The 22,795-nt window shown below is 47.2% G+C and overlaps 1 protein-coding gene across 17 annotated transcripts in view; it reads left to right on the top strand.

Annotated features, from left to right (window-relative positions):
- Positions 1–22,795, top strand: part of RIMBP2 (RIMS binding protein 2) — a 400,662-nt gene that overhangs the window by 64,467 nt on the left and 313,400 nt on the right. For 3 of the 17 annotated variants that reach the window (XM_055235653.2, XM_055235661.2, XM_063615239.1), the window contains exon 1: positions 12,237–13,010. The exons of 11 other annotated variants lie outside the window; for them this stretch is intronic. The gene's annotated coding sequence lies outside the window, so the exon portion shown is untranslated. Of the gene's footprint in view, positions 1–12,236; positions 13,011–22,795 lie in introns of those variants that run through there. 3 more of the 17 variants (XM_055235652.2, XM_063615238.1, XM_055235666.2) reach the window with 3 other exon arrangements.

The raw sequence follows: 22,795 nt of genomic DNA, 5'->3' as shown, positions 1-22,795 counted from the left end.
TGCGAGTGTGAGTGAGTGTGAGTGTGAGTGAGTGTGAGTGTGAGTGTGCGAGTGTGTGAGTGCCAGTGCGAGTGTGAGTGTGTGTGAGTGTGAGAGTGTGAGTGCGAGTGTGAGTGTGAGTGAGTGTGAGTGTGAGTGTGAGAGTGCGAGTGTGTGAGTGCCAGTGCGAGTGTGAGTGTGTGTGAGTGTGAGAGTGTGAGTGTGAGTGCGAATGTGAGTGTGAGTGCGAGTGTGTGAGTGCCAGTGCGAGTGTGAGTGTGTGTGAGTGTGAGTGTGTGTGAGTGTGAGAGTGCGAGTGTGAGTGCGAATATGAGTGTGAGTTGAGTGTGTGTGAGTGTGAGAGTGTGAGTGTGAGTGTGGACGCTCCACCTTCCCCCGGCACAAGGCTCTGGATGAGAGGAGAGCTCTTCCCACAGTCCCAGAACCCAGGAGTCAGGGGACCTGAGATACCAACCTTCCATCCCGCACGGTGCAGTCTTATTTTGGTGGATTATCGAGGGCCGATTTTGTCTTCGATGCTTGCGTCCTATGTGGATATATGTGCATGTGTGTGAATATGTGTAATATCTAACATGTATATAGTATAAATTTAGTGATATTTAATAATAGCCTTTAAAAATAGCTGTAAGATTTTATCGTAAACACAGTAAATTTACCCTTTTTAGGCTTAAGTTCAGTGATTTTTACTAAATAATAGAGCTTTGAGTAAAAGAGAGATAGTGGTATAAAAGGGATCTTTCACTCCCAGACTCTCAGTCCCCAGCCCCTCTCCCTATGGAGGTAACCACCATTCCCATGGTGGGCATCCTGTAACAGTCAGTACACATACAGGCATCCTTGTCTAATATGCAAATACGAGACTACATAATACCATTCTTTTTTCCCTACTCAGTATGTTTTGGAGATCGTATTGTAGCACCACCTCATTGGGGGCTGCTGAACTGTGTGTCTATATCCTTTGCCATTTTTTTTTTCTATTGGATTGTTGGTCTTTTTCTTGTTGATTTGTAGGAGCTCTTTATATATTAAGCAAGGTAGTCCTCAGCTTGTCAAGAGACAGACTTATGAAACCAATGACGCTTAAATTTCAGAGACCTCTCTGCATAAGCTCTCGTGAGACCCTGGAGAGGACCGAGCAATGGGTTCACAAAGTTGACTCAGGTTTATTTTAACTGCAAGCATTTAAAATGATTGTATCTTTCCACCGAGGTTTTCCCTGGTGTGAGTGATGTCAGAGAGGGTGTGGGCATTTTTGGGGACTAGGCTAAGATAAATCTGAGTTACAGTTACCTTGAATTTGAATTTAGTGGGAAGTGTTTTAACTGGTTTGCTGTCACTTCTGGGTATGTATTATCAGCAGCCATCATGGTACCACTTCCTGTCATGCTTCCCCCACTCTCTATACTGAATTATTCTTCATGACCCTGTGTGACCAAAGCTCATGTCATCATATAACATGTATGGTATTTGGCACCACAAACATATGAGTAGCGGGTGAGAAAGGAGATTTGAAATGGGTGGGGATCAAACCCAGTCTGTGGCTAATTCTTTCAGTCTTTAGATATAAATTGCAAATGGGGGATGTGGCTGTCACCAATGCACGGTGAGAAGAAAAGTTCTTCTGTCCGGAATATTCTCAATGATGCAGCAAACACAAGTGTGAACCATCTTAAATTTATTTTGTTTCTTAATGGTACTCAAATAAAAAAGACTTATCAGAATTCCTGTGCTTAAAGGACACATTCTATAATAGTAGCTTAAACAGCAAACCCATTTTTACTACAACTCTACTTGAAATAAATTCATTTAAAAAATCATTTTTTTTTTAACTTTCATTTTAGGTTTGAGGGTACAAGTGAAGGTTTGTTACATACATAAACTCGTGTCATGGGGGTTTGTTGTACAGATTATTTCATCACCCATGTATTAAGTCCAGTACCCAACAGTGATCTTTTCTGCTCCTCTCCCTCCTCCCACCCTCCACCCTCAGGTAGACAGTAGTGTCTGTTGTTTCCTTCTTTGTGTTCATAAGTTCTCATCATTTAGCTTCCACTTATAAGTGAGAGCATATAATATTTGGTTTTCTGTTCCTGTGTTAGCTTGCTAAGAATAATGGTGTCCAGCTCCATTCGTGTTCCTGCAAAAGACATGATCTGATTCTTTTTTATGACTGCATAGTATTCCTTGGTGTATATGTACCAAATTTTCTTTATCCAATCTGTCATTGATGGGCATTTAGGTTGATTCCTTGTCTTTGCTATTGTGAATAGTGCTGCTATGAACATTCACATGCATGTGTCTTTATGGTAGAATGATTTACATTCCTATGGGTATGTAACCAGTAATGGGAATGCTGGGTCGAATGGTAGTTCTGCTTTTAGCTCTTTGGGAAATCGCCATACTGCGCTCCACATGGTTGAACTAATTTACACTCCCACCAACAGTGTGTAAGTGTTCCCTTTTCTCACAACCTCACCAGAATCTGTTATTTTTTGACTTTTAAATAATAGCCATTCTGACTTGTGTGAGATGGTAGCTCATTGCGGTTTTTATTTACATTTCTCTAATGATCAATGATATTGAGATTTTTTTCATGTGCTTCTTGGCCACATGTATGTCTTCTTTTGAAAAGTGTCTGTTCATATCCTTTGCCCATTTTTTAATGGGGTTGTTTTTTCTCTTGTAAATTTGTTTAAGTTCCTTATAGATGCTGGATATTAGACCTTTGTCAGATGCACAGTTTGCAAACATTTTCTCCCATTCTGTAGGTTGTCTCTTTACTCTGTTGATAGTTTCTTTTGTTGTGTAGAAGCTCTTAAGTTTAATTAGATCCCACTTGTCAAATTGTGCCTTTGTTGTGATTGCTTTTGGTATCTTTGTCATGAAATCTTTGCCCTATGCACAGGTTGGTATCGTCAAGGTGTTCCAGGGTTTTTATGGTTTTGGGTTTTACATTTAAGTCTTTAATCCATCCTGAGTTGATTTTTGTATATGGTGTAAGGAAGGGGTCCAGCTTCAGTCTTCTGCATATGGCTAGCCAGTTCTCCTAGCATCATTGATTGAATAGGGAGTCTTTTCCCCCATTGCTTTGGTCAGCTTTGTCAAAGATCAGATGGTTGTAGGTGTATGGCGTTATTTCTGGGCTCTCTATTCTGTTCCATTGGTCTATGTACCTGTTTTTGTACTGAAACAGTACTCTGCTGTTTTGGTTACTGTAGCCATGTAATATAGTTTGAAGTCAGGTAACAAGATGCCTCCAGCTTTGTTCTTTCTGCTTAGGATTGCCTTGGCTACTCAGGCTCTTTTTTTATTCCATATAAATTTTAAAATAGCTTATTCTAGTTCTGTGAAGAATGTCATTCGTGGTTTGATAGGAATCACATTGACTCTGTAAATTGCTTTGGGCAGTATGGTCATTTTAATGATATTGATTCTTCCTATCCATAAGCATGGGATGTTTTTCCATTTGTTTGTATCTTCTCTGATTTATTTGAGTAGTGTTTTGTAATTTTCATTGTAGAGCACTTTGACCTTCCTGGTTAGTTGTATTTCTAGGGATTTTTTTCTTTTTGTGGCAGTTGTGAATGGGATTGCCTTTCTGATTTGGTTCTTGGTTTGACTGTTGTTGATGTACAGGAATGCTAGCGATTTTTGTACATTGCTTTTGTGTCCTGAAACTTTGCCAAAGATGTTTATTAGCTGAAGGAGCTTTTGGACTGAGACTATGGGGTGTTCTAGATATAGAATTATGTTATCTAGGCCGGGCATGATGGCTCATGCCTGTAATCCCAGTACTTTGGGAAGCCAAGGTGGGTAGATCATGAGATCAGGAGATCGAGATCAGCCTGGCTTACATGGTGAAACCCCATCTCTTCTAAAAATACAAAAAATTAGCCAGGTGTGGTGGCACGTACCTGTAGTCCCAGATACTTGGGAGGCTGAGGCAGGAGAATCGCTTGAACCCAGGAGGTAGAGGTTGCAGTGAGCCAAGATCGTGCCACTGCACTCCAGCCTGGGTGACAGAGCGAGACTGTCTCAAAAAAAAAAAAAAAAGTTATGTCATCTGCAATCAGAGATAGTTTGACTTCCTCTCTTCCTATTTGGATGCCCTTTATTTCTTTCTCTTGCCCGATTGCTTTGGCTAGGAATTCCAGTACTACGTTGGATAGGAGTAGTGAGAGAGGGTATCCTTGTGCTGGTTTGTCTTGTGCTGGTTTTCAAGGGGAATGCTTCCAGATATTGCCCATTCAGTTTGATGTTGGCTGTGAGTTTGTCATAGATGGCTCTTATTATTTCGAGGTATGTTTCTTCAATACCTCGTTTATTGAGAGTTTTTAACATGAATGAATATTGAATTTTATTGAAAGCCTTTTCTGTGTCTATTGAGATGATAACATGGTTTTTATCTTTAATTCTGTTTATGTGATGAATCATATTTACTTATTTGTGTATGTTGAAACAATCTTGCATCCCAGCGATGAAGCCTACTTGATCATGGTAGATAAGCTTTTTGATGTGCTGCTGGATTTGGTTTGCAAGTATTTTGTTGAGGATTTTTGCATTAATGTTCATCAAGGATATTGACCTGAAGTTTTCTTTTTTTGTTTCCATTTCTGCCAGGTTTTGGTATCATGATGATGCTGTCCTCATAGAATGAGTTGGGGAAGAGTCCCTTCTGCTCAATTTTTTGGAATAGCTTCTGTAGGAATAGTAGCAGCTCTTCTTTGTACATCTAGTAGAATTTGGCTGTAAATCCATCAGGTCCTGGGCTTTTTTTTGGTTGGTAGACTATTTATTACTGATTTAATAAATCAGAGCTCATTATTGGTCTGTTCAGGGAATCCATTTCTTCCTGGTTGAGTGTTGGGAGGGTGTATGTGTCCAGGAATTTATCTGTCTCTTCTCGGTTTTCTAGTTTGTGTGTATAGAGATGTTCATAGTAGTTTCTGATTGTTATTTTTATTTTGGTGGGGTCAGTGGTAATATTTCCTTTGTCATTTATAATTGTATTTATTGGACCTTCTCTCTTCTTATTAGTCTAGCTAGTGGCCTATCTATCTTATTTGTCTTTTCAAAAAACCAACTCCTGGATTAGCTGATCTTTTGAATATTTTGTGTGTGTGTGTGTGTGTGTGTGTGTCTTGAATTCCTTCAGTTCAGCTCTGATTTTTATTATTTCTTATCTTCTGCTAGCTTTGGGGTTGATTTATTCTTGTTTCTCTAATTCTTTCAGTTGTGATGTTAGGTTGTTAATTTGAGATTTTTCTAAGTTTTTGATGTTATAAATACTTTTAGTGCTATGAATTTCCCTCTTAACACTGCATTAGCTGTGTCCCCAACATTCTGGTATGTTGTATGTTTGTTTGCATTAGTTTCAAATAACTTCTTGATTTCTGCCCTAATTTTATTATTTACCCAAAAGTCATTCAGGAGCACATTTTTAAAATTTCCATGTAATTGCATGGTTTTGAGCATTTTTTTTAGTCTTGACTTCTATTTTTATTGTGATGTGGCTTGAGAATGTGTTTGGTGTGACTTCAGTTCTTTTGAATTTGTTGAAGATTGTTTTATGTCCAATTATGTCATAGATATATGCCATGTGGCAATGAGAATAATGTATATTCTGTTGTTTTGGGGTGAAGAGTTCTGTAGAGGTCTATCAGATCCATTTGGTCCAATGTTGAGTTCAGGTCCTGAATATCTTTGTTAATTTTCTGCCTTGATGGTCTGTCTAATACTGTCAGTAGAGTGTTGAAGTCTTCTACTATTATTGTGTGGCAGTCTATGTCTCTTTGTAGGTCTCTAAGAACTTGCTTTATGGATCTGGGTGCTCCTGTGTTGGGTGCATATGTACTTAGGACAGTTAGGTCTTCTTGTTGAGTTAAATACTTTACCATTATGTACTATTGCCTTTTTTGATCTTTGTTGGTTTGAAGTAGGTTTTTCTGAAATTAGGATTGCAGCCATTGCTTTTTTTCCTGTTTTTAATTTGCTTGGTAGATTTTCCTCCATCCCTTTATTTTGAGCCTATGGGTATCATTATGTGTGAGATGAGTCTCTTGAAGACAGCATACCATTGGGTCTTGCTTTTTTATGCAACTTGCCATTCTGTGCCTTTTAGGTGGGGCATGTAGCCCATTTACGTTCAAGGTTAGTATTGATATGTGTGGATTCAATCCTGTCATTGTGTTGTTAGTTACTTATTATGCTGGCTTGTGTGTGGTTGCTTTGTAGCAACACTGGTCTCTGTGTTTAGGTGTGTTTTTGTATCAGCTGGTAGTGGTCTTTCCTTTCTATATTTAGTGCTCCTTTCAAGGTCTCTTGTAAGGCAGGTCTGGTGGTAAATTCCCTCAACATCTGCTTATCTGAAGAGGATCTTATTTCTCCTTTGCTTATGAAGCTTAGTTTGGCTGGATATGAAAATCTTGGTTGAAGGATTTTTTTTTTTCTTTAAGAATGTTAAATATAGGCCCCCAATCTCTTCTGGCTTGTAGGGCTTCAGCTGAGAGGTCCACTGTTAGCCTGATGGGGTTCCCTTTGTGGGTGACCTGCCCTTTCTCTCTAGCTGCCTAAAAAAGACATTTAAGCTTTGAATAATAACTTTAAAAAGCCAATTTTGATCATCATGCTAGAGGAAAGAGCTTTCTTTCCGTTCTCTCAAAAGAAAACAAAATTATAAAATTATTGTCATCTGGAGAAGTAATCAAAGATTACACAAATAGTGTTAAAAACAAATATTGTACAAATATTATAAGGTGATAGGTAGCCCAATTACACTGATTTTATTTTTATACTTACATGAATGCATCAAATTAGCACATGTACCCCTAAATCATGTACATTTATCATATATCAATAAAAATGATATTATAGTAGAGTCCTAGGCAGTTAATTACAATAAATATATGCTATTTTTCTGGATTTTGTGATATTTGTGGGATTTGTCAGCATTTTAAAATCTGGAATTTGTTGTGATTTATTTTCTTATTCTCGATAAATGATCATTTGTATATTTTGTATTGGTGTTCTTTGTGTTTTCTTTTTCTTTTTTTTTTTTATTATACTTTAGGTTTTAGGGTACATGTGCACAATGTGCAGGTTTGTTACATATGTATCCATGTGCCATGTTGATTTCCTGCACCCATTAATTTGTCATTTAGCATTAGGTATATCTCCTAATGCTGTCCCTCCCCCCTCCCCCCACCCCACAACAGTCCCCGGAGCGTGATGTTCCCCTTCCTGTGTCCATGAGTTCTCATTGTTCAATTCCCACCTATGAGTGAGAACATGCGGTGTTTGGTGTTTTGTCCTTGCGATAGTTTACTGAGAATGATGTTTTCCAGTTTCATCCACGTCCCTACAAAGGACACGAACTCATCATTTTTTATGGCTGCATAGTATTCCATGGTGTATATGTGCCACATTTTCTTAATCCAGTCTATCGTTGTTGGACATTTGGGTTGGTTCCAACTCTTTGCTATTGTGAATAGTGCCGCAATAAACATATGTGTGCATGTGTCTTTATAGTAGCATGATTTATAATCCTTTGGGTATATACCCAGTAATGGGATTGCTGGGTCAAATGGTATTTCTAATTCTAGATCCCTGAGGAATCGCCACACTGACTTCCACAATGGTTGAACTAGTTTACAGTCCCACCAACAGTGTAAAGTGTTTTATTTTTCTTAACTGTGGCTCCCCACATTATATAAACTCCAGGCCCCACAAAATTGGACCCACAACTGAATCTGAAATATGTGTTGCAAATATGTTATCTCAGTTGTAGCCAATCTTTTGGTTTTATTTGTGGCATTTTTCCACTGTGCAGAAGTTTACATTTCCATGTAATCAAATTTAATCAGCATTTCCTTTTATTTTTCCTGAGTTTTCTTAGAAAGTCCTTCTTCATTTGACAAAAATGAAAAAAATTCATAATCTTTCTAGAATGTCTAATTTTTCTTTTATATGTTTGAATACTTGATTGATCTGGAATTAACTTATGTATAAGAACTTTTTCCCTTAATTATCCTGTATTCTGACCATTATTTATTGAGTATTCTATATTTTCTTATTGATTAGAAGTACTGTTTTATCATATATTAAATTCTCATATGCAATTGGATTTGTTTATGGACCACCCAGTTTGTTCTATGGGTCTGTCTGTTCATGTACCAGGACAAAACAATTTTATTTATATATTTATAATATATTTTAATGTCTGGTAAAACTAGTTTTCTTTCATTACTTTTTCTTGCCTTCAACAAAATGCCTGGGTTATACTTTTGTGCTTATATTTCCATACTAAGTTTAGAATCAGCTTCCAGAGGTCTGGAAAAAATCTTGGCTTTATGTTGATTGTCATCATATTAAATGTTAAGGTTGATTTCAGTAGAATTTTATAAAATTTAAGGACCCTCTCCAAGTGTGGGGTTGGCTTTTCTTTTTGCTCGATTTTTCTTTTATTTTTTCCTCAGTTTTCTTCATATATATCTTACACATTTCTAGGCATGCCTTTCTTTTTGTATGCTATTATAAATGGAATTCTTTTCCCCTTCCATTATACTTCCTAACTGATTATTGCTTTTATGTAGGAAGCCTATCGATTTTTGTATATTATTTTTGTTCCTCCAAAATAATATGCAATAATATATAAATATATATTTGCTGGGAACCTAAAATACTATACTATTCTATTCAATTATGGAATATATCTAGAGCTCTCCTTTATTATTATTTTTTTTATTTTTTGAGACAGGGTCTTGCTCTGTTGCCCAGGCTGGAGTGCAGTGGTGTGATCATGGCTCACTGCGACCATCACCTCCTGGGCTCAGGTGATCCTCCCACCTTAGCCCCCGAGTAGCTGGGACCGCAGACATGGGCCATCACACCTGGCTAATTTTTTGTATTTTTCATAGAGACAGGCTTTTACCATGTTGCCCAGGCTGGTCTCAAACTCCTGAGCTCAAGTGGTCCTCCGGCCTCAGCCTCCCAAAGTGTTGGGATTACAGGTATAAGCCACCACGCCAGACCTATTCTATCCTCTCCTATTCAATTCTTATTTGTAACAGTTTTTCTGTGATTGGTTCATCTGGGTTTCCAAGTAGATCATCATGTCATCTCCAATACTGCCTAGTTTTTAGACCTTTCTGACTACCCTACTACTTGTAAACAGGGCAGGTTTTTCCGAGAGATGTTCCTAGCTGAGTGCTGCACTTATGGTGAACACCCAGCTTCAAAGGCTACTTGAAAGGATTTAGGGGTCTGCACTTACCCGCTGGCCTTGGAATTGGCCTCATAGAAAACTTGCTGTGCTTTGTGAAAGCTTGGGCCTGCAGAGGCGCTGATGTTCAGTGTCAGCACAGACCTATTATTAGCTGTCCAGCGACAGGAGATTCCACTTTAATGCTGAACCTTCAGAACTACGTTGCAAACAAAATGACTGGCATTTTCTCAGACAGCAGTTCCAAGTGGAAACTGTCTAGTTGTGCTGTCTCCGTACGTAGGGCTGGAAAACTGTGAATGGCAATTATGCAGCTTTGCATCTGACACTTCCTGACATCTGGCAAACACTCGTTCCATCCAGGACCAGATAAAACAAATGGTGCCTTATTCACAGGAGTCTTTAACAGCCTAATAGACCCGATGAGTAGCAATGCCTTTGTGTGGCCTGTGTCCAGTCCAGAGCTAGCAGGTTGCCTATAACAAGCGCTGGAGGGGGTCAGCACTTTTGATTCCATCACCGAAACTGGTCCCCACCACAGCAGCTCATTTTTCAGAACTGGCTAGCTCCTTCCTGCTGGGTTGAACACGTCCTCATTCTTCACAGGCCCAGAATGGCTTCATCTGGATTGTTAGTTACCTATGAAAGTCTCTGGTTTGTTACATTTTTTTCAGTATTTTATGCACAAAATTTACCTAATTTTTGTGAAATTAGAACATGACACCAAGAAATGGAATCCTGCATTATTTTTCTTTTCTTTCCTTTTTTCTTTTCTCTTTTCTTTTCTTTTTTTCTTTTTTTTTTTTTTTTGAGGCAGGGTCTCACTCTGTCCCTCAGGCTGGAGTGCAGTGGAGCAATCACGGCTCACTGCAGCCTTGACCCCCCTGGGCTCAAGTGATCCTCCCACCTCAGCCTCCTGAGTAGCTGGGACCACAGCCGTGCACTACCATGCCCAGCTAAGTCTTGTATTTTTTGTAGGGATGGTGTCTCACTATGTTGTCCAGGCTGGTCTTGAACTCCGAGGCTCAAGTGATCCTCCCACTCTGGCCTCCCAAAGTGCTGGGATTACAGGCATGAGCCACTGCATCTGGCCCTACATTCTTTTTCTGATTTGACCATGTGTCTCTTGGCAGCTACAGTCAACTCTTTGGTCTCAAGTTGTCCAGCCGACAAAGTGGGCACCTCACGCCGAGACCCATGACGTGCAGCCCCCCCCACACACGGGAAACTGCAGATGACAGTGCAGCCATGACAGAGACTCAGTGGGGCTGGCGCAGACAGCAATGGCCCTGTAGGGGGAGCACCCAGCATCTTTGAATGGAAACATTTTTTGCAGCTTATTTGTTTTAGAACCTTGGCTTTTTGGCCTATATGATCCATGGCATTCCTTAAAAATTAATTTCCTCTCTGCCGAGAAAATAGAGGTGGAGAGTCATTTTCATGCCACTGAATGACCTTTTAGAAGAGTGAATCCTTTCTAAGGGGGAATAGCTTTATTTCCTTCTGTCAAATATTTCATTTGTCCCCTAGAAGAGCCCCGTGAAGTAGACATCATATGATAAGTAGACACGATCATTTTACAGATGTGGGAAAAGACTGAGCTGCTCCAGGCCACACAGATGGAGCGAGGAAGGGGCAGACTGGGTCAGTGGGGCCCAATTCACAGGCGCTTTCTATGGTCTTTTCATATGTTTTTATGAGGTAAAGTTCACATCACATAAAATTAACCGTTTTAAAGTGAACGGCATTTAATACATTCACAGTCTTGTGCAACTGCCACCTCTGTCTTGTTGCAAAGTGCTCTCACCACCCCAAAAGGAAACCCCACTCCATTAAGGAGTCACTCCTCATCTCCTCTCCTCCTAGCCCTCGGCAACCACCAGTCTCCTTTCTGTCTCTATGAATTCGCCCATTTTGGATATTTCATAAAAATGGGCTCATATGATAGATGGGCTTTGTGTCTGGCTTCTTTCCCCAGTGTGGTGCTGTCAAGGTCCATCCATGTGGTAGCATGAATCAGTACTTCATTCCTTTTTCCTGGCTGAATAATATTCCATTGTATGGATATGCCACATTTTGTTTCCCCATTCATCCATTGATGGGCACTTGTGTCATTTCCACCCTTTGGCTGTTGAGAGCAGCACAGCTGTGAACACATGTGTACAAGTATCTGGTAACCAGTGCCTTCCACGATTTTCTGCAGTCTTGTAGTTCCTGTGACCTGATAACTCTGCTGCAGGGTGAAAAGGAATTGTCTGTGGTTTGCCACCTACTCCTGGATACAGCACGTATCTCTTTGTTCCATGCACAGAGGCTGGGGCCACTCTACACAGGACTTGAAGCCTCCAGTCTTGCAGGCAAATTCAGAGGCAAATAATTCAGAAGCCTATCCGGGAGGCCAAAATGAGTCCTGACTGGGAAAACTCGCAGGACCCGTCTGCCACAGTGTTGAAAAAGTTGTCTTAGGAAGAGGTTTCCTCTGGCTGTCTAGGTTTGAGACCTTTGCGGTTCCTTTAAGATCACAAGCAAAACCACGGTGATGGGAGGATGTGTTGGTTTTACTAAGGAGCCCATTTTTTAAAAACTTGTAAAGTGAGTCTGATGGGAGAAGCAGCAGAAAACACCTCAGGACAAGTCCTTCCTTTTTGTACAAAGGACCGTGGTGAGCCCTTCCTCGGAATTCTTGTGTCCAGCACTTGAGTCTTGTCCCTGCACAGGGGCCATCATTAGTAGGAACCCTCAGAGCCTCAATTAGGGCATGTGGAGCCCAAAATACCAAAGGGGTTTCCTCTGCATGAGCTACCTTATTTAGCACCTTTCAGTCACAAGCCATGGGATTTTTACCCCAGGGAAGGAAGGGCGTGTGTGAAGTCCGTGCATGTTTCCCAGGGTTTTTTCCCTCCTGCACCACCCGGTTGCTAGCTAGCGGGTATATCTGTGCCACCACCTGAAGTTCTGTGGGAAGGGGGAAGCCACGGGGCCACTGGAGGTTTGGGGTGGGGAGGGGAGCCAGACAGGAGAGCAAAGACCCAGGCAGCTTGGGTCGCTCCTCTTCATCACTTAATTCTGACGGCGCTTGAGTTTCTGAGCTTCCTGGAGTAGAGCCCAGGGCAGCTTTTACCTTGATGTGCTGATTGGTTGCCTGTGGGTTGCAGGAGACCCCCGGCCTCCTGCAGGGAAGATCTTGTGCTGTTTTCCCAGGGATGGAGGGAAAAGCACCAACCCCAAGCCCTGCGTGGCTGAGAGCTGTTTGTCTCCATCTCTGTCCGAGCTTTTCACCACAGCTCTGTGAAAGAGAAACTGGCAGTGAGGGGTATAGCCATCTTGGTGTGTGTGTGCACGTGTGTGTGCATGTGTATTTGTGTGCATGTGTGTGTGCGTGCGTTCAAACACTGACGTTTCATAGGCTCTGGTTACTGCTGCATGGCGGATGATCCTCTCTCTCTGTCTCTCTCTCTCTCTCTCTCTCCCCCTCTCTCCCTCTCGACCTGCTTGCCTGCCTGCAGAAAACTAATGAATCATGTCTAGCTGAATGCAAGCAGTGCGGACACACCAATGCCCTGCAATGTTGACTGGGCGCCGCCTCTGCCTGCCTCTCCCTCCCTGTCTCTCCCTCTGCTGCTCCCTCCCTCCCTCTAACCCTCTCCCCCTCCTCCCTCCCTCCCTCTCTCCCTCTCCCCCTCCCCCTCCTCCCTCCCTCCCTCTCGCCCCCAGTTTGTAATCTGACACAGTACACTGCAGTTGTCTCCGCGGTGAACCTCCAGAGCCTTGGCACAGCTCGCTTCTAAAGGTAGGCTGAGATTTATTTTTTTCTCCTAAAAATAGCTTCCCATCTCCCCTCGCCTTTCTGCACACGAGCTGCAGCGGCAGCGGCGTTGATCACAGGGGGTTAGCCGGAAACTCTTTGCCCAGACAAAGTTTATTTTGCAGCGGATGGAGGATGCCCTTCAGCGTGGGGTCCAGGGGCGCTGGGTGCGGGGAGCAGCGGCTCGCCCTGCTGGCATGTCGGTGCTGCTTGGAATTCAGGATCATCTCGGAAGGGAAGGGCTGACCAGCTTCTTCCTGGATGCTGGGTGTCAGCTGCAGGGGTGCTGTGGCTCTGTCACGGCCCCCACCCTAGGCTTTTCAGAAAGACCCCTCCAGGCAAAGTTTGGCACCCGATGGACACAGCCCCGCTCGCCTGGGGAGTGCGCCCCAGGCTTCCCAGACAGCAGGCGGCTCAGGGCCTGGACTTGTCTTCTTGGGGGCGGGGTGGAGCGGGGAAGGGGACGTGGGACAGACACATCAGAGTCCCCAGCTCGGCTCAGGTGCGAATGCACAAAGCCAGCAGGCTGCGCCCAGGAATCTGTCAATTCACGTCCCATGGACTGACTTGAATAATGTGTTTGTTAAAACAGATGTTCCCCGACAGAGTGTCTGCGTGTGTGCGTGTGCCTGTGTGAGCAGTGTGCGCGGGCTGCTGGCCGGGGGCAGACTCTCCCAGTGGAAACCGTATTTCACCGGGAAAGGCAGCGTGTAGGGGATCACCCGCCCAGGAGCTTAGGTCTGGGTAGGTCCAGGTGGGGGCCCGGACATCTGTCAGCAGAGGCCTCCTGTCCCCGGGGAGCACACGCTGGCTGAGGTCGGGGTGACGGCTGGCTGGAGGGAGGGAGGGAGGACTGCTTCACCTCCCGGCCTGGTCCCTGGCCCCAGTGGAGGCGGGGGGGTGCTGGCTCCGTGCCTGCGTGGCCTCTGGGTCCCTGGAGGTTCTTAGGGTGAGTGAGGAGGGAGGGAAGGGGACCCTGTCCAGCCCCATATTTCTCTCACAGAGGAGCCCTGAAGGAGACTCTGCTCACAAGGGTGAAAACCCCACTTCATCCAGGGAAGGGAAATGTCACAGATGGAGCAGGCCTGAGAGGAGAGAGAGCGGCTCCCTCTGAAAATGGAAGATCCGTGGGAAGAGGAGGTGTCCGGGCTCCTGGGCCCTGTGGCAGGCCAGGCTGCTGGCGGGCGGCAGCCACGTCGGGCTCTGAGCGGGAGTGGGCAGGGGAGGGGAGCTGGCGTGCAGGCTCGCTCACCTGCTTTCTAAGGGGAACAGTGGGGGAAGGCTCTAAAAAATCACCACCTCCCCCACGCACACGGCCCCTCCCCGGCTCCCTCCCAGCCTTGCTGGGCTGTCCTGGAATTAGCTTCAGACTCAGCCCCCGCTGGGCTGTGGGGTCCTGGCTTCTTGTGTGAGATGTGATCCCAAGCTCCCAGCGGGATGGGCAGGGTCTGACCGGCTCCGGAGGTTCCCCGGGGGCGTGGTGTGAGGGGAAGGCAGGCGGGCACCCCTTCTGCAGTGGGGGGTGGTGGGGCGTCCCTGGGGTCGGGGGCTGTGCCGTGGCCATATGGCACCCGCCTGGGGCTCAGAGTGGAGCCCTTCCAGGTTATTTCAGGGAAGGCGCTGGCGGCGGCTATTCCCCTGTGCCCCTTCCGAGAGGATGGCAAACTGGGTCAGGGAGAGGGTGGCACTGCCCACGTGCCCGGGAGACAGGAAGATGCTGGCGCTGGGGGGGCCGCCCCCCACGCAGGAGGCAGGCGCCACGCAGCCCTCCCCGGGGCATAGCAGCCGGCCTCCCCCATGCTGCAAGCGCCACGGAGAACCCCAAGCCTGCAGAGTCCGGGGGTGGGCGTGGGTGGTGGAGAAGCTTCCCAGGTGAGGCCAGCGCGCAGCTGGGCTGAGAGCTCTTGGCCGTGAAGATGAAGAGACGAGCGGTGGACCCTACACTGTGGCTTTCAGTTTCGTCTCTTTGGCCCCATGCACTGTCTGCGCCTGGAAGAGACCAGCATGTGCTCAGGGGGCGGGAGGAGAGGCAGGAGCTGGCTCTTTCCTGAGCTTGCTTCGCTTTCCATTTCAAATCCACCCCCTGCCACATTTGTATTTTTGGAGTCCGGTTGAAGTTTTAATTGGAGCAGCGATTCTCACACGCTGGTGAGCGCTGGCATCCTGGCGGGTGGGTTAAGGGGCCACAGATCTCAGAACCTCTGATCCAGCAGGTCTGGGGAGGGGCCGGGAATCCGCATTCCCACGCAGTCCCAGGGGAGGTGGAGGCATCCAGGGACCCCACTTTGAGAATCCTTGAATACAGCGTGACCAGGAGGCGCTTTACACATCTCTGGGGCATGTCGTCAGCTCTCTGTTGGCCTTTGGCTGAGGTCATACATGAAGCTGAGCGCACACCTCATAGGTTGGTCTAGACCCGCAAGTGCCAAACCTCAGGGACCAGAGGGCCTGACCCGGGAACTTCCTTTGTGTCTGGGAGTCTCCCTAGGGCACAGCAATGAGCATCGGTTCCAGGTGGGCAGAGACTTGCCGGCTGAACGTCTCAGCGTTTCCCACGTCTGCGTGAAGGTTTGGAATCCGCGTGGCGCTGGGAACCCCGGGGGAGAACCGGATCGGCTGTGCTGGTCTCTTGTTGATCAACCAGAGCTGCTGATTCCAGAAAACTCTGTTCTTCACTCGCCTCATCCCATGTAGATAGTGGTAGTGCATGGCTTATGTCCTCAGTTTCTCTTGTGACTTTCACTCATTTGAAAAGCTGTCTGATCCTCTGTGGTGTGGGAGGAGGCTTGCAACCAGCTGAGGACACCTGCGTCTCTTGTTGGTGATGCTGGTGCCACCACCCTTGTGTGGAAAGGTTTTGCTGAACCATATTCCTCAGTCCCTCCCCCCCCTCCCTCCCCCCTCCCTCCCTCCCCCCTCCTTCCCTCCCTCCCTCCCCCCTTCCTTCCTTCCATCCATCTTCCTTCCATCCATCTTCCTTCCTTCCTTCCTTCCATCCATCTTCCTTCCATCCATCTTCCTTCCATCCATCTTCCTTCCTTCCTTCCTTCCATCCATCTTCCTTCCTTCCTTCTTTCCTTCCTTCCTTCTTCTCTGTCTCACTCTTTTTTTCCTTTTATTTCAGTCTCTCTGTCCCCTTCTTCCCTCTCTTTCTCTCCTTTTCTCTCCCTGTTTTTTCTTTCCTTTTCTCTCAGTCTCCCTCCCTCCCTCCCTCCCTCGCTCTTCCTCTCCCTCTCTCAGCCTCTCTCTCTGACTCTCCCCTCCTTGTGTCCACCACTGGGCCACACTCCTGTGTGCATCCATCTTTCCTTGAAGAAAATCTCCCAGGTCACGCCCTGCATAATAACGACATTTCAGTCAATGAAGACCACGCATACTGCGGTGGCTGTGTGCGATTAGAACAGACCCGAAAGATCCCCATCCCAGTGTGGCTGTGGTAGTTTCTCAGCTTGAAGCTTTACTCTTACATGTTTAATGACGATGGTGTGGGTGAACCCACCGTGCTGCCTGGCGTGTGAACGTCCAGCACATACGGTCATGCATGGACATGATGCTCGATGATAATAAACGACTATGTTACTGGCTTATGGATTTACTGTAACTTTTATCATGATTTTAGAGTGTATTGTTTCTACTTATTAAACAAAAGTGAGCTGTGGAACAGCCTCCGGCAGGTCCTTCAGGAGGGATCCGGAAGCAGGCATGGCCATCGTGGGAGGCGACAGCACACCTTGCGTTATTCCCCTGGAGACCTCCCAGCGGGACAGGATGTGCAGGTGGAAGGCGGTGATGTGATGATGCTGGCCCCGGGGAGGCCTAGGTGAATGTGTGTGTTTGTGTCTTAGCTTTTAACAGCAAAGTTTAAAAAGCAAACAAACAAAAAATCAAATAGAGAAAAGTGAATAGATGAGGATATAAAGAAAGAAATTATTTTTGTACAGCTGTACAATGTGTGTTTTAAGCTAAGTATTATTACAGAAGAGTCCAAAAGGTAAAAAATTAAGAAATGTATAAGGCAACGAAGTAAGCTGAGGGCAGTTATGGAAGAAAGAATAAATTTAGCATAGTCTAAGTGTGCAGCCTCCGTAGGGTCTACAGACATGTACAGGAGTGCCTGGGCCCTCACATCCACTCCTCACTCACTCACTCACTCACTCACCCACCCAGAGCCACTTCCAGTCCTGCAAACTCCATTCATGCTAAGCGCCCTATACAGGTGCACCATGCTTTATCTTTTAGATCTTACTTCTGCTGCCTCTCTTCTATGATTAGATGCACAAGTACTCACCACTGTGTGGCAGTGGCCTATGGCACTCAGTACAGTCACGGGCTGCACAGCTGTGAAACCAGAAGCAATGGGCTTGCCCATCGAGCCAGGGCGTGGAGGAGGCTGTGCGGCCCGAGTGTGTTGCAGGTACACTGCGTGTGAGGTGCGCTCAGTGACGAAATCACCTAATGAGGCATTTCTCTGAACGCATCCTTGTTGTTAAGCAAGGCGTGACTGCTTTGATCTTTGAACAAGCCAGTCATACTGTACTAGGGTTTGTGGGGTTAAAAGTATTCATTTATGAGGTGGGTCCCTGAAAAGTAACACTTAATCTAAATCTATTTTAACTTTTTTGTGGTTATTTTCATATGTATGAGAAGCAAATGCATCTGTAATGAGAAATCTTCACACAATATAAACTTTAAGTCCAAATGACGTCCTAAGTAAATCACTCCAAACAGCATTTTCAAAAAATGGAGAAAAAAGACAAAGCACACTCGTTTTAAAAGCCCAGAGTAATCTTGATACAAAACCCTAGTGAGGGCGTCAGAAGGAAGAACATGTACTGGCCAAACCCTCATGATCACAGACACCACATTCTAAGTCAAATATTAGTAAATTAGAAAATGGAATCCAGCAAAACGTGAAAAGGGTAATAGACATTTCTTAATTTTTCCCTGGATGAGGAACCTCAGAAAATGGAGGAAATTGGGGCTTCTCTGGATTTGTGAGAGGCTGGATAGCTTCTTTTTCTTTCTTTTGAGACAGAGTCTTGCTCTGTCACCCAGGTTGAAGTGCAGTGGCACGATCTTGGCTCACTGCAGCCTCCGCCTCCTGGGCTCAAGCGATTCTCCTGCCTCAGCCTCCTGAGTAGCAAGGATTACAGGTGTGGGCTACCATGCCCGGTTAAGTTTTGTATTTTTAATTGAGATGGGGTTACGCTGTGTTGACCAGGCTGGTCTTGAACTCCTGACCTCAGGCGATTTCCCCGCCTCGGCCTCCCAAAATGCTAGGATTACAGGCGTGAGCCACTGTGCCTGGTCAGACAGCCTCTTCTTAATGCTCACCTACACGAGGAAGGGAGGTGGCTGTCAGGGCTCCATGGGTCCCCATGTGTGAAGTGCGGGGCCTGTGAGGATTGGGAGCAGTGGGGCTTGTGGAGGAGCAAGTAGAGCAGGGAGAGGCCTGAAGACTTCCATCTGGGATGTTCTCATTTGTTCGTGTTTTGTGGTCTGTCGTTGGTAGGTGCTGGATAAGCACTTGCTGGAAAGACCCAGTGTGGGAGATGGGGGGCTCTCTCCTTGGCCTGGCTGCATGGACAGTCCTTCCTGTTGGCGCTGAGCCCGGGGCGGGGGAGGGGCAGCACCTGCCACTTCTCTATCTGTGTGGGCCCCAGGAAGGCAGGGCATGACCTATTCATTCAGCAAACCTTTAAGCACCTGCTAAATACTGACTCACATTTTAGGTGAGCAGTGAACAAGCTAGAGTAGGGTGCTGCCCTCATGGGGAGCACGTGTGTGTGTGTGTGTATATGTGTGTGTGTGCATGCCTGTACGTGTGTGTGTGCGTGTATGTGTGTGTGCGCGCATGCATGTGTGTGTGTGTGTGTGCACGTGTGTAAGACAACGGGCAAGTGAATGAATAATCACTACACCAGAGACAGCTGACCTGACGGAGTGCCCAGCAGAGGGTTCTGACGGCTGATGTCGGGGGCTGCGCCTGGGTGATCTGGGAGGGTCTCAGGGAGGAGGTGGTGTTGAAGCTGAGACAGGATCCTGAGAAGGAGCCAGAGGTGCAGACACCTGGGAGAGAGGTTCAGACCCCGAGCGCTGAGGGAGGAACAGATCTGCGAGCTGCTCGGTGGCTTTGATTCTCATAGGTGTGTGCAGAAAGAGCTCCTTGGGTGTTTTTGGAGCAGCTGGGACCACAGGGGCTGCAGAGCCAACCCTCTCCTGGAGACCCTCGGTGTCCGCCCGTGAGTTCCTGGGGATAGCCGGAAACCAGGGGGCTGGAGGTGAACTTTGTCATTTCCATCCATGGGGAGTTGGTCATGGTGTCCCTTTGGGTGGAAGGTCCTCCTTTCCCCTCCTATGCCTCTTGCCGCGCTCCTTCCCCTGCCTCCCTCCTGCCCGGTGCTACCAAAAAGAAAGCCCATTTGGCCATTTTGGCAGCAGGGGCCTCCTGGGGGGGCCTGGGGGTGTGTTGGTTCGGGTTCCTCTGATTAAACACTCCTGGTGCCACAGCCAGTGTGTGCCCGAGATGGGAATGTCAGGAACCGGCCGCTGGGTTGGGTGGGAAGGGGGGGTTTTCCTCGAGGCATTCTTCATGCTTATTACCGACGTATTCCAAGACCAGAAACATCCCATCACGCTGCCCCTGTACCTCCTTGGACAGAGATATTGGGACGGGGGCAACAGGCTGCTTTGTTTCTGACTCTTCCTTCCCTCTCCCTGAGAGGGGAGCCCCAAAATCTTGGGAAATGATGCCTTGACTCAGCTCCAGGTCTGTAAAGGGCGCCGTGTTCAGGGGCCAAGGGCTCGAGGTGCGTGTTGACTCCTTAGCCTGGAGCTGCCCCGCAGGCTGCAGGTGCCAGAGCTCTGCTGTCGGGTGTCACGCCCAGAGACCTGCCCCAGCCCCAGCTGTGGTGTGGGTTCTGCATCTTCAGCCTGTGGCTGGGTCCCCGGTGCCCAGCGAGTGGCTGGGACCTGGCTGGGGCTCAATAAGTGCCCCTGAAGGAAGGGTGGATGCAGCGAATGGCAGGTGGGGCCCCTGGAGGGCCAGTGCCTCTGTCCAGACAGTTCCCCAGCTTCCTTCCTGCTCGTCCCCAAGCCCACCAGCCCTGGAGACTGCCACCCACATCGTGGCTTCTGGATCGTGAGAATTAAAGATGGGAACTTGTGTAAACAGCTTTTCCAGCTCAAACGCAGCAAAATGCATCCGACTGCTGTTGCTGGCACGTTGCTGGGTGCCTTCCTCGGTTACATGCATGACACAGCCCTTCTGCGGCAAGCTCTGTTGCTCGTGTAGACCCATTTTACAGACGAGACAATAGTCTTTGAGAGATGGACGGGCTCTCTGAAGATCACACAGCTGGGGAGGGATGGGCCCAGTTTCAAACCCGGTCTGCCCGACCGCGAAGCTGGGTTGGGACTGCAGCGCTGCACTACCTGCGAGATCCCGGATAAGCTGGGGTGGAGCCAGTTCTGGGCCAGATGCAGTCCCCAGGAGCTCTGAAACACGCCTTTGTCCAGGGCCCACGCGAGCCTCTTAGAGGAAGTGCAATGAGCTGGGGCGCAGGCATAACGGTATTTTCAAAGCAGCTTTATTTCATGTATTTGTTTTTTTGAGAGAGGGTCTCACTCTGTCGCCCAGGCTGGAGTGCAGTAACATAATCCCGGTTCACTGCAGCCTCGACCTACAGGCTCGGGTGATCCTCCCACCTCAGCCTCCCGAGTATCTGGGACTGCAGGCGCGTTTCACCATGCCTGGCTAATTTTTTATATTTTGTACAGACAGGGTCTCACTATGTTGCCCAGGCTGGTCTCAAACTCTTGGACTCAAGCGATCCTCCTGCCTCAGCCTCCTGAAGTGCTGGGATTATAGGCATGAGCCACCATGCCCAGATTTAAGACAGCTTTACTGAGATATAACTTACCTACCATCCAATTCATCCATCTAAAGTACAAGTCGGGTTGTCAGTATATTCAGAGTTGTGCAACCATCACTGTTGTATTGACAACAGTGTTATATGTTAGAATATTTCATCACCTCAAAAAGAAACCGCATGCCATTAAGCAGCCAGTCTCCTCTCTCCCCTCCTCCCAGCCCTGGCAAGTGCAAATCTGCTGTCTCTATAGATGTCCTGCTGTGGACATCTCACATGAACAGAATCATACTACACATGGTCCTCTGTGCCCGGCTTCTTTCCCTCAGCACAGCATCCTCAAGGTTCACCCGTGTTGTGGCGTGTGTCAGAGCGTCATCCCTTTTTATAGCTGAATAATATTCCGCTGTGTGGACGGACCACCTGTTTACCCACAGGCATCAGTACTTTCTAAAAGGCCTGAGATTATTGCAAATATAGTCATGTGTAATGCGTATAGTCTCTATCTCTCCCTCTCTCTCAACCCCCCCTTTCTTGGCTAAGCATTTTCTTTGCCAAACATGTCGTCTTCCCAGCCTCTATCTAGCTGTTCCCTACATTTGACCCACTAATATCCACCACTTTCCCTTCACATCCTGAATCTGAGCTCCTCTTGCTCTGGCTGCCTCGGTCCCCTTGGCCAGAGACCCCGGTCTCGTCCCTGGGCCACACTGCCTCAGTCCCCCCAGGCCTCCTGTGTCCACCTCTGCCTGCAGGGCACTCTCACACAGCAGCCAGAGGGCTCCTGTTGGAAACGGCTCAGACCACGCACACTCTTGGAAGCTTCCGATTGCATTTATTCTCACTCACAGCAAGCGTGAGGGCCTCCTGACGGCCACAGGCCCTGCCGGCTCTTCCTCCTTCATGTCTTTGTCTGGAAGGCTCTTCTCCCAGCTACTTACTCATCATGTTGTTCAGGGCTCTGCCCAAAGGTCACCGCCTCTGAGAAGCCTTCCCTGACTGTCTGCCATCTGCCCCTCCTGTCTTATCACCTGTTCTGTTTCTCGCTGTGCCTCCCTCCCTCCCCATGGGAGGACTCCTGGGCATGGGCGGGACCTTGTTCCCTGCTCCTCCCGGCTGCCTCCCTTCAGATGGGCACCGTTCCATTCCGTGAGGGCACGAATCCTCCGGGTACCTACGCCAGCATCTGCGGCCGGGTACGGCTGGCAGTTGGAAGTTCTGAGTGTGTCTGCGTCTTCTCGGGTTGTTCTGTGACCCCACCGCCGTTCCCGCTCTCAGGCCTGGGTGTCCCCTGGGCCGCTGTCCTGTCTATACCCCGGCCTGCTTCAGCTCTCACGACCGGGCCCTGCTCAGAAACAGGAAAGAGAATCTTGTCGCTTGAGGACATGTTCAGTTACTTGATGTTTTCTTGGTCATTTCAGGATTTTGCGTCATGAGTTTAGGATTTTTCTCTCTTCCACGGGGTAGGGCTGGGCAGGTCGGTCTCTCAGCAGAGGCACAAGCTAGACCTGGCAGAGCTTGTGGGAAATACCCATTCTCCATTAATCTGCAGAATGAGCCTGCGGCATTTGGGACCACTGGCGGCTGCCGAATCATTCCATGATGATTTTGGTGATGAGTCTGTTTGGAGAACAATAGCATAAGCCATGAAAACAAGAGCCGGCCTCATGGAATCCTCACTGCCCCTCAGGCCCGTTCTGCACGCTTCCCACCAGCTAGCTCATTTAATTGTCAAAAGGCACCAACACCCAGAAAGGTGAAGTCACTTTTTTTTTTTTTTTTTTTTTATTTTGAGATGGAGTCTCGCTCTGTTGCCCAGGCTGGAGTGCAGTGGCGCAATCTCGGCTCACTGCAAGCTCCACCTCCCAGGTTCACGCCATTCTCCTGCCTCAGCCTCTC

Source organism: Symphalangus syndactylus, chromosome 13, assembly GCF_028878055.3.
Source record: "Symphalangus syndactylus isolate Jambi chromosome 13, NHGRI_mSymSyn1-v2.1_pri, whole genome shotgun sequence".
Taxonomy (NCBI): Eukaryota; Metazoa; Chordata; class Mammalia; order Primates; family Hylobatidae; genus Symphalangus; species Symphalangus syndactylus.
This window is presented reverse-complemented; position numbering and strand designations above follow the sequence as displayed.